This window comes from Mercenaria mercenaria, chromosome 3, assembly GCF_021730395.1.
Source record: "Mercenaria mercenaria strain notata chromosome 3, MADL_Memer_1, whole genome shotgun sequence".
Lineage (NCBI taxonomy): Eukaryota > Metazoa > Mollusca > Bivalvia > Venerida > Veneridae > Mercenaria > Mercenaria mercenaria.
This window is the reverse complement of record NC_069363.1, coordinates 46,051,815-46,064,560: the sequence shown is the minus strand read 5'-3', so window position 1 is coordinate 46,064,560 and position 12,746 is coordinate 46,051,815. Positions and strand designations below refer to the sequence as shown.

The window sequence follows — 12,746 nt, the reverse complement described above, 5'->3', positions numbered from 1 at the left end:
TCAAGGGAAGAAAAAAGCTGAGAGAACTCAAAGAGGACATCTTCATTAATGAAGATCTCACTAAATATAGAAGTGACATAGCATATTATCAAGGGAAGAAAAAAGCTGAGAGAACTCAAAGAGGACATCTTCATTAATGAAGATCTCACTATATATAGAAGTGACATAGCATATTATCAAGGGAAGAAAAAAGCTGAGAGAACTCAAAGAGGACATCTTCATTAATGAAGATCTCACTAAATATAGAAGTGACATAGCATATGAAGCTAGGATTATGAAGAAAAGTGACAAAACCAATGTTAAGAGTACCTGGACCTTCAATGGTTCAAACTATATTCAGACAGAAAAGGATGAAGTGGTAAAAGTAAACAGTAAGGAAGATCTTCAGAAATACAGTGTGAAGTCAAGCTAGATTTAAAAGTAGCAGATATTGACTGAGTGACAGATGTTCTGTCTGTAAACATTTCAGAAAATGATACAACACTATGAACAAAGAAATATGACTAAGTCATTATTAACAATTGATAAATCATTAAAAGCTTGATTGCATAACAAATAAAACAAATAAAATGATGATGGTAATGTAATCAAAGAAGTTGTTGATTATGCATGAATATGCAAAATTATTGATTTTGATACTGATGATGATGATGATGATGATGATGTTAACAAAGATGATAAATAACCATACTTAATAAATGTAAATGCACTTTTTTAGCATAATTATAAATTGTTTACTGCTGGTGATAATTATGATGAGGATGATGATGAGGGTGATGATGATGATGATGAATCATGTTGTTGTTGTTGTTTTTGTTGATAATGATGATGATGTTAATCTAAATCAAGAGGATAAAGGCTAGAGTTGAACAATTACAGATGGATATATATCACAGAAAATTGTCATAATTGATGATGATGATGATGATGATGATGTTAACAAAGATGATAAATAACCATAGCTAACAAATGTAAATGCACTATTTTAAACATTATTATAAATTGTTTACTACTGGTGATAATTATGATGAGGATGATGATGAGGGTGATGATGATGATTATCATGTTGTTATTGTTGTATTTGTAGATAATGATGACGATGTTAATCCTAATCAAAAGGATATAGGCTAGAGTTGAACAATTATATAAGTATAAATAAAAAGAAATATGGATATATATAACAGAAAATTGTCATAATTGATGATTATGATGATGGTGATGGTAAGGGTGATGATGATGATGGCCGCATGATGAAAATGATGGTGTTTAACAAAATGACAAAAGCTGTAGTTGAATAAGTGTACAGCTCTATCTAATGATGATGTTCACCAGGATGATGAATATAGTATGATGATGATAATGGTAATGGTAACTCAAATGATAAAAGATATAACTGATACATATATAATTTTATGAATAAATATGTACATATCAAGCTGATGATGATGATGATGATGATGTACACAAAGAGGTATATAAGTATAAGTATGAATATACATGATAATATATATACATAATGTCATAGAAAATAACTGTGTTTTACAACAATGATGATGAACATAGTATTATGAATAAATATATATATATGTATAAGTATGAATATATACATAATGAAATTATAACCTGATGGTGCTGATAATGAAGATGGTGATAATGATCTGTTGAATTAAGTAAACAAATATTGTTGATTAAGTGTCTATGCACAAATTTTAATATATAAATATATATACTTGTAATGAAGATGATATGATGATGATGATGGTGATGTTCACCAAGATGATGATTACAGTATGATGATGATAATGATGATGGTAACCCAACTGATAAAAGATATAACTGATACATGTACACTTTTATGTATAAATATGAATATATCAAATGATGATGATGATGATGCTAAATTATTATTTGTGTGTGTGTGTGTGTTTTGTGTATTTGTATTTGAATTACAATATTAAATTGAAAATTAAAAACAAAATTTACTGTCATCCATGAGTATATCATCTGTAGAAAAGAGAACTGAAGTTTATTATTAAACAATCACTTCTATCCACATATAGATATATCTTATGACAATCAACTATTGCACTTCTTATTACATTAACAGGAAAACACTTGAATGTGTACTATAAGTTGCAGCATGTACATTTATATTTTTTGTTGTGTGTGTGTGTGTGTGTGTGTGTGTGGATATTTTTAACCATGTACATATTTAATACACATGCAATTTTGTTAGTTTTGTGTATTAAGCCTTAAATAGAGGTCTTAGGAACAGCAAATTGATAATCAAGTATGAACTGACATTCTAAATGACAATATGGAACTGAGTTAAGATTATCTATGTTGAATATCAACTGTTGAAACAGTTTTAGAATATCCATGTCTATTTTTACTTGTATTTGAATTATTATTTTAACTTGATATTTAGAAACATAATCTATTGTCATATATGTGTTAAACATCTGTACAAAAGTCTATGCAGTTGGTGATGCATTGTAATATTAAATACATCATGACAACATGAAACTTACAAATTAATAAAGCTTACCTATTATGAATATCATCCATAACTAGATCTAAGATATTCATACCATTTTAGTTCTAATAACATTAATACCAGAAACACTTTGAAACTTCTTATAAAAAACTTGATCACCTGTACAAATAAGTAAGATCTGATTTTTGTTTTGTGATAGAACCATATGATTGTCATTTTTGTATTATACTGCAGCATGTACATTATTATTCTATCTCTATATGATTTCAATCATGCACATGAAATTTTGTTATTTTGTATACTTAAAGCTTTAAATAGTAGTCTCAGATTATATTCTTGAGAACAGCAAAATGCTACAATTCAAGTTCACTTCAACTGTCATGCATGCTATTAATTACTAGACATTTAAAGCTTTATTATATTTATCACCAAAATGCTTGTGCTTGCAATTTGTTCATTTAAACTGGTCGTTAGCTTTTTTAGACAAGTTACACATGCAGTCCCAATATTTGCATTAGTACATTTACTAGCAAAAGAGCCATGGAACTTGATTAAGTCACCTGTGATGATTACACTGTTTATGTTTGTGTCGAAGGCAAGGCCGATAGAATTTTCTATATTTGACAAAAGAAGAAGCGGGGAGTTAGGAGGGCGATAGAATGTACCATAAAGAATTTTTCTATGTATGATTCTAAGTTCTATCCATATACACTCGACTCAAGAAATCTCTAGATCAGATATTCTCATAGCTGGGATATTACTTATCTCCATCGTATTTTTCTTCCTTGGTACCTGAAACTGTTGCGCAAACATCCGTATACAATCTTAGAAATGCCGGCGATTCTAGAAACCTGCACTGTCGTACCCAACATTTTGCTAACTCCTTTCTGCCATCAACTGTCACTGACTGAAACCAGCTACCATTAGGTCACAGGAATTCTCCCACTTATAAGCATATTCAAAAAACAACTTTATTCAGACGTACAGAAAGTCCCATGTCATTATTATGCAGGTGAACGAAAATACCAGATTCTTCATGGGAGACTTAGGACCCACTGCAGCTCTCTGAATGAACATCTATTTTCAAAAACTATTGTAAACAGTCCATTGTGTGAGTGTGGAGAGGTAGAAAACAATATCATTTCTTTTTCAGGTGTCCCTTATACCAAAGGGAACGCACAGATCTAAACATTATTAGGCCAATAACCACTGTTACACTAAATACAATACTAAATGTTATATGGTGATCTCACAATTTCAAGCACACTAAATGAATCAATATTTCTACATGTACATAAATATATACAGAAAACAATGAGATTTGATACGTAGTTTAAATACTTTTTACAATTATAGCTGTGATAATAGCTTAGTGTCCTAGGTTCCATGCCACATTAGCCCTACTACTTTTTCACTTCCTTCTTTCCTATCCCATCTTTTGAAATAATATTAAAATACAACAAGTCGTTAAAGTTCAGATTTAAGTTTATATAAATAATTAAAGTTTATATCCGAAAATGTGTTCCTTTTTATACTACAGTTTGACAAATTTATGTCTCATACCATATTGATAAACGAAGAAACTGCAAGCAGAACATGTAAGATAGATTTATTTAATTTGTTACCGTTGAAATTATATTATGTATAGGGAGAGAGTTTCTAAAAAAGCTATTAGCTTCCTACTCAATCCTCTATGTTGATATATGTAACATTGTAATAACTGCAATTATGTTGAATAAATATTGTTTAAACCAAAAGAAAAAAAATCTTAATTAAGGGAAATACCTATTGGCATGTTTGGAACATGGTGGGGGTAAGAGTGAGGTGAGGTGCACCATAAACCGGTTTAAGCTCCCCAGTGGTGGTTTTGCCACTGACCGTTCCAAGGCGGTGCCCCACTGTGTTCCTGTATCTGTTTGTTTTGTCCTTTGTGTTCATGTTTGTGTATGGTGTGCAGGAGTTGTTCGTGTGTGTCTTTGGGGAGGCTGCGTTTTTTGAACGTGGCTTTCCCTGTTGGATATTTTTCCTTGTTTTTTTTTTATGTATAAAACGGTCATACATTAAACAATCAAGCAATGTGTCTTTACTTTGGAAAAATGACATCATACTGAGAATGCATTTTGTAATTAGGAAAACCTTAAATTTTCTACGAACATTACGCATAAAAATTACATTTTGGAATATTATGTTATATATATTTTTGCATTATATTGCTTTGTTTAGAAGTGTCTTGACTTATGGGTATTTTTTCTAATGCTGATATATTTTGAAGTGCTGATTCCTCAAAATCAAGCAACTCGACCTCTGTTTTTCATTTTTTCTGATGGTATTTTTCAAAAAGGTTACTGGGCTCTAACATGTCTAAATTCTCACGGTTTTAGCATAGTTTTAAGTAGTCCAAGTCTATTTCTTTGATTCCGTCCCAGTTATTGTACGGATAAAATCGTAGAAGAGATCTATAAAGGATTATGCAAGAATTCGTTAACAATTATATTTTCCAAATTTTATGTGTTATTATTATGTAAAAACTATATTAATATAAGTTTAAACATCACTATATTAAGATGCAGTATGTAGCAGTGACGGTCATCTAGTTGTTAAATGTATTCAAAAGGAAACATTAAATATATTTTATATATTCATCGATTTCAAACGTATATAATATCAACTTTTAACATGTTCAACTGTTGTAAAACGAAACACCTATATAATGCTTAAGGGACATAATTAATTACGTGTTAAAATAATGCTTTAACAAACTCAATGTTTACAGGTTTTTAAACAAAAGATTTTACTTAATATGATTCTAATTTTATAAACTTATTTTCAAAATCTAGCTAGTATAAAGAAATAAACTTTATTTTACCAGAAAAATAATTCCAACACAATTTGAAATACTGTCAGAACTTCGTGAAGACCTCTTAAGTGTTTGAACAACATGATTTTTGAGTGAATAACTATATAATATCTTAAGTGATGTTACACGCATTCAACTTTAGTCTCCTCGGAAGTCATTTATAAAAAAGGACAAAATTAAAGGTACAGCCAAGTCTTCATGGCACCTTCATCCGGAATCTCATGGCACCTTTACGCGGAATCTCCTGGCACCTCACGTGGACATCTTGGGTTCAAATCCTGATTTATTATCATCTTTACGTGGAGATCTTGGGTACAAACCCTGATTTATTACCATCGTGGATCCTAATAAATTACTTTTTTAAATTTCCGTTTCTTAAGATCAAATGCTGCCTTAATGCTGTATTGATAAAATATATTAGCGTAACCATGATAGAAATAAAGGTTTAGCATTTAATCGTTAAAATACAAACTTTTGCTGTCATTTCTTTGATATAAAAATGATTTTAGGAGAAACAAATGGAAATGAATTCGATATTCACATTGGTTCCATATTTCATTTTGCCTGACTCTTTATTATTGTTAGTTTTTAAAAACTCATTAACTAGCTCTTTTATTCATTCATGGAAATGAATTCGATATTCACATCGGTTCCATATTTCATTTTTCTTTTCGATTGCGCATTGAGTTGTCTGTTCCAATGTATGTGACACAATCTAAATGTATTTAGTGCATTAAAAGACAGTAATTTTTCTGAAAACAAATTGGCTCACGCCGAAACCGTTATAAAATTTGTGCAAATTTATGCACAATAACCGTAAAATAAAATTTTCCGTGCGGTCAAAGTGTTGTTTATTTTTTAAAGCGTCTGCGGTATTGCTCTCACTTTAATATTATTAAATAAAAAAGGCATGTGTTTCGTTGGACTTTTTGCTAAAAACGTTGAAAATCGTAGTTAAATGTCGCGACGTTTTTAAGGACATTATATCACGTCGTTACAGGACAGGCCGTGACAAGACACGACATTACAAGATATTTAGCAAGTCAAGACTGTAAGAATAAAGATTTAGCAAGCCAAGACTGTTCATTTTCTGTCACACATGGTTTACAAAAGCAATGATTATACATTCCCTCCTCTGCATCACTTGCATTTTCACTTTCAGATGATTATGTAATTCCTCATCTACATTTTGTAGATGTGATGAGCCAGCATTATCTTGTTGTTGCCTTTCTCTAGAACTACTTTTATCAATTTAATAATATCCCAATTGTAATGTAACAGAACTTCAATTGTACTTTTGTGGTCCTCATCAACCAGAATAGATAAAAAATATATCATTTTCTGTCATTTTCCAGCATTATCTTTTTGTTGCCTTTCTCTAGCATTACTTTTACCAATTTCAATAAAACCCCAGTTGTTATGATTAAACACTTTTTTTCCCCTCGTCAACCGGAATAGATAAAAAAATATCATTTTCTGCCATTTTCCATCAAGTTTCCTGCACAATGAAATATGAAATTTAGAAAGAAATGCTCCAAAATATGCCTATAATGGACTTTACTTCTTGTGTGTGTGTGGGGGGGGGGGGGGGGGGGGGGGGGGGGAGGGGTGAGTAAAATGATCTTAAACACTTCTAATTTTCAATCCTGTTTAAATAACCAATTCAAGATTAAAAAGATGCCTCTGATTCGAAATCTTTGAAGTTTTCGTTTAAAGAACGTTAAATATGCACACTGGAAAGTCAGGAAACGGAAACTCATAATTAATTGAGAAAAGGTAACTGTTTATAACATCACCAACTGATTCTACGAAACACTATGTATGGTATGTGGCATCAATTTCTGGTCTGTTCATTGTCATGTAATCCGAATATACATGTAATATAGGGAAATCTACTGCATGTCACTTTCGAAAGCAATTAAGAATAAAAAGATAATAAAATAGTAATCTTTACAATTGCCTTTTACTGACAAAATATAATACTTCATCTTAATTAAATGACAAGGATCTTTGTTATTTTCATGAATATTTCATTATTCAAAATGACGGGGGAGCAGAGAATTTATTATACATTCTACGATAGTTTTTTTTAACTATTTTCATTACAATTTCATGAGTTCATCGTTACATATTCCCAAAGGAAGTATGTGCAAACGACAATGAGCCTTTTGCCATTAAAGATATAATGCCGCAACAAAACGATAATGTAAAGGTAATTATGAAGTGGTACTAGGAATTTGATAGTACCTGATAAATGTGTTTTACTTACTGTAAACGTTTTCATATTGACTGTGCTTACAAACATACAACTAAATTTAATCATCAAGTCTGAAATATTTTCATGCACCAAGTTTCATAGACCGCTGCCGCCCATACAGTAATCCATAGTAATCCACGTACTTTACGTGCACCCAGCTTAATAAGACACTGCCGCCATGGCAAAACGCGAACTGTACGTGCACCCAGATTTGTGGACCGCTGCCACCCATACAACACTCATCATGGCAAAACGTGAATTTTACATGTACCCAGACAGAACATATGTAGCGAATTCATACATATTCACAAATGAATGTAATAATAAAAACACAGATGTAATAAATAAAAAGAAAGAGAAATGAATAAGCCTCACCTGAAAATTACTTCCGTCTAAAACGCAGCATGTTCAACAAATTTATTCCAGGATAGTAAAGTTAATATAGCCGGCAAAGCAAATATATCATATGTCCTGAGAAATAAGTCAATCCATTTTTAAACCTTTTAAAAATTCGACATAATTTTTGTTTAAAAATCCTGGTCGACTGTCATTTCATGCTTTTGTTTCCCTTTCGCATACACAAAACCACTATGAAACACATAAAGAATTAATAGTTTCCTTTGGTACATACACTAAAGATAGAGAATAAAATAATCCTCTCAAAACGATTATTGTCATGCATGTAACGTGAAACTTAGGGTCATAAACAAATGATAAAAGACTGCGACACAGTGGGGGGTGTACACAGCACAGAAAATATTAAGGGTATTTCAAACCTTTAGTGCAACTAACTTATGAGTCTCTTTTTGATATAAACTATAAAGTTAAATAGTTGCGGAAGGCATCAGACACAGAAACCAGTTGTAAAATGTTTTTAGTCGGTAAAAAGCGAAGTGGTCGGGTTTTATCTAAAGGAAAGCATATGCTATGAAAACAGATACCTGTTTACAAGTACGGAAGTAAAGAAAAGTTTATTGTTGTAACTGTTTTTACAATATGTATACATGTTATAATGATATTTTAGTTACATCGTTTTTATATGCGTGGGTAATCACATTTAATGATATAAGCTTTCGGAGATAAGCTAAACAAAAATGTTTTATCTTATAAAATATTTTTAAAAGGTGTAAATGAGTTATTTTGTAAAAATAAGCCTAAGTCCGAATAATTAATCTATATATCTCACACAAAAAACATTGATACTCATGATTTCATGCTTTCACTCTGTTGTATATGATATACATATACAGAGAAACAAGACTGTGTCCAAACAGATGACAAAAATGTGCAATTGTTTTTTTCATTTTAGTAGGTCTAAGAAATTTTCTGAGAAATATAAAATTAATTAAAAACAAAAAAAAAAAAACATGCGGATTTTCAAATTTGCTTTCAGCTACGAGAACCAGAAACTGGAGCAAACAGTACAGTAACTGTTGTTGGTTGTATTGAAGATTAACGAACTTATGATTATTAAATGTATGTTTGATGGTTCAATGGCACGAAATATCATTTTCGATATATTCTTTATGAAATAGACAATATCTACATAGCTATAACACGTATCTAAGCCCACTTCAGCATACAAATCGTTACCTCATTTTTAAAAATTATCAATTTAAAGAGATTGTATTTAATGAGATAACATCTTTCTATTAATCGTTAACAAAATTACGTAACAAAATACAAAAAGGAGAACGATTTTAGCAAAATGAAACCTATGACATACGCTTTGAGTAATGACAGTGAGGAACTATGTGATGTTTTATGAAGTTTTTTATTTATGTTTTATGAATAGTTACTGGACCACTTACAAATTCGAACATTTTTTAAAAAAATATTAAGCACAAAAAGCGGCATAATTTCATATAGACACAGCATGAGTTTCCGGTAAATTGACGTTTTTTTTTAATGTTTTTTCTTAGTTGTATAATGTTTTGTTTAGATGCGATGATTGAGATATTAGCTTGTTCTGAATCGCTACTTTCGTTAATCATTAACAAACCTTCATTTATGATAATCTTTTATAGACTGTAGCCCTGATATTAGCCTCTGCAAAACTATGACAATGGATGGATCCGGGCTGTCAATCAAACTAATTGTTATCTATTACATTGACCAATATTATAACGCGGATTATTCAGTGCGCTTCCCTTGTTGCTAACTGCCATTCCTTCACACAAGCTCTTATAAGTTTGATACACAACATTTTTGTCGGTGGAAGTGGTGTTGAGGTGTGCTTGGGGAATATGTAACGCCGACGAGCGGTACCCGGAAAGGCTAGAAGGGGGGAGATTTATTTTGTTCCGTAAACCAAAGGCAGATTTAGAAAAATGTAAGCCTTAAAAATTGAACGGATGAATAAGCAATCTGCTCAAATGTAATTCTGATAATCTTTATATTAAAACGTGTCTGTCAGTAATGTACATGGTATAATATAATAACATACATAATACATTATGAATCGTCTGTCTGTCTGTCTGTCTTTTCTCATTCGTCTGTGATCGGGATTTTAATTTGAATTGGCTGAATTCATTTTAATTTAGGCCGATCGCGGAATTATTCAGTTCAAGACCTTAGATATATAAGTTATTTATATCTTATTTCATACAAAAGTAATAGCTAACCTTCTTCAGCAATATATTCTCGCAGTTGAAAGTATTATCGATATTTTCGCAATTGACTGTATGTTAACTATACTATATAGCATACAAAAAGCTTTATTAAGCGACCAATTTCTTCTTACACAGAACATTGCTAAGCATAGAGCGAATGAGTCATTAATAAAGTCAAAACATATAAAATAATTTCACATAAAATACCAACATCATTATTCAAAAATATAAATAAGATCTGAACAGTGTGCGGCCTATTAACTTTATTTCAAGACGTTTTCGGAAAAAGATAAAAGGTAAGCTCATTTTAATCAGACATTAATTCAAGAGCAGACAGATAAATATTCGGGAGTGGATTTTGATACTTTATCATTATTTATTCTGTAATGATATTTCTTTCATATTTGTAGACAGCAACTATGACAACGGTATCCCCTCTGTGCGCCGCAAGGTTTTGACATCATTCTGTTCTGTTCTAGGAAGTCTGAAAATTGATAAGTTTAAACTGATTTTCCTGTCAGTTGCTTGCTTTTAAATGCAATTTAAAAAATAAAATATACGCACATGTTAAACCATGCAGTTTAGAATGTCGCTGATTATTTTGTTTCATATATTTATTTTACCTTACGACTATCGTAAACTATTTATAACTACCATTAATACAGTGATATAATAAATGCAAATGGATTTATTTTATCTGTTTCTTTTCTGTTTTTTTTATCTATTTATTTATTTATTTATTTATTTATTGTAAAGGAAGAAATATTTACTTATATGATCTGCCAAAGTGACAGATCACAGGTTTTCGTTTCCTTGTTTCCAGCGGTCTAGCAACAACAACAATGTTAATAGGTATCGGCAAGATCTTTGTCCCTCTTGGTTTGTGCCATTGCTGTGATAGACATGTGCAACTTTGCTGGTCTGGATTTTTTTTTTGATTTAACGTCGCACCGACACATGATAGGTCATATGGCGACTTTCCAGCTTTAATGGTGGAGGAAGACCCCAGGTGATCCTCCGTGCTTTATTTCATCACGAGCGGGCACCTAAGTAGAACCACCGACCTTCCGTAAGCCAGTTGGATGGCTTCCTCACATGAAGAATTCAACGACCCGAGTGAGGCTCGAACCCACATCGATGAGGGGCAAGTGATTTGAAGTCAGCGACCTTAACCACTCGGCCACGGAGGCCCCCTGGAATTTGTTTAATTTATTTTTGGAGTTTAATCGATTGACGAGATTTAAATAGCCCTATGATATGCGAGCAATGTCCGTCCGCACTGAAAAAAGAAATTAATAAGACTACCAAATGTTCAAAATTTTGTAAGTTGGCACGCAAAAGTAGTACTGAAAATACACCAAGCATGGACATATGTTTATTTTTAAGACAACTGCGTGGTATTTTACAAATATACATTTTATTATAATGGGAATATTTAACTTAATTGCTATCACAGCGGTGATCGACAGCTCCGCAATCAGTTGCAACAGCAGCGCGATCGCATTACATACTTGTAAAGTAAAAACAGTAGGGTATTACGCAACGTTAATAAAAAGCTATTGAACCAGTTAATTAATTTCTTTATCTGTTGTAAATATTATCTTGATTTAAGAAATCACTTACACCATATGTGACTGCACATGGTGTTTGATATTTTTATCGCATAAGCCTAGCGTGGAATTACTGTCTCTACGACAGAAGTAGGCTTAATGTTTTAATCAAATAATTTATTTAATAATCTAAGATGTAATTTCTTTTCAAATGTTGCTTAAAAGATAACTAACATTATGATTATACATACCAAACCATGCATCTGCATGAGAACTCAACAATTTTCCTGCCAGCAATATCTAGCGAAAGTGTTCTTCTTTGAGAACGCCAGCATTTGGCGCTAACTTTTACGAGTTAATCTTAATGTCATTTACATATCCTTAAGTAAAACAATTAAGTCCGTTGACAACTTTCTTGGTGCATTTTTTTCTTAATTTGGTAAGTATTTCACAGAAAAATCATCTGGAATACTTTCTAGCGAGTCCGTCGCAAATGTACATTAATCCGCCAATTTGAAAGAAGCTTGTGGGGAGCAGCAACAGAAACTAAGGGGCGGAGTTTATTGATCGATTTACGGATCCATGCATCTGTCTTTTTTTCTTCCACCAGAGACTCTTTTGAAGACACTATTTAGCGTAACATATATATTGAAACCCTCATCATGCTACGTTTTGTCAAATAATGCGTGTATTGCTGTTCGCTTTTAAAGCCTATTTGAATTGGAAAAACTGTTAGCGAACAGCATGGATCCTGACCAGACTGCGCGGATGCGCAGGCTGGTCTGGATCCATGCTGGTCGCAAACCCACTATGTTGGTTTTCCCATGGCACGGCTCATTTCAGTTATATTGTATAACGATTACGTTACAAAAGTTCATTTATCACCTATTTAATCAGAACTCAAAGTGATAACGTTCGAATGTACTCTTCAAGTTACTGTAGTATTTTAGCAACGAAAACTCAATAAAAATAT

At 31.8% G+C, this 12,746-nt stretch overlaps 1 protein-coding gene across 1 annotated transcript in view; it reads right to left on the bottom strand.

Moving 5' to 3' along the window:
* LOC123524943 (uncharacterized) overlaps positions 1-12,343 on the bottom strand; it is a 35,560-nt gene extending 23,217 nt beyond the window's left edge. Inside the window, exon 1 of the mRNA XM_045303576.2 lies at positions 12,025-12,343. The gene's annotated coding sequence lies outside the window, so the exon portion shown is untranslated. The remainder of the gene's footprint in view (positions 1-12,024) is intronic.
* Positions 12,344-12,746: the final 403 nt, after the last annotated feature.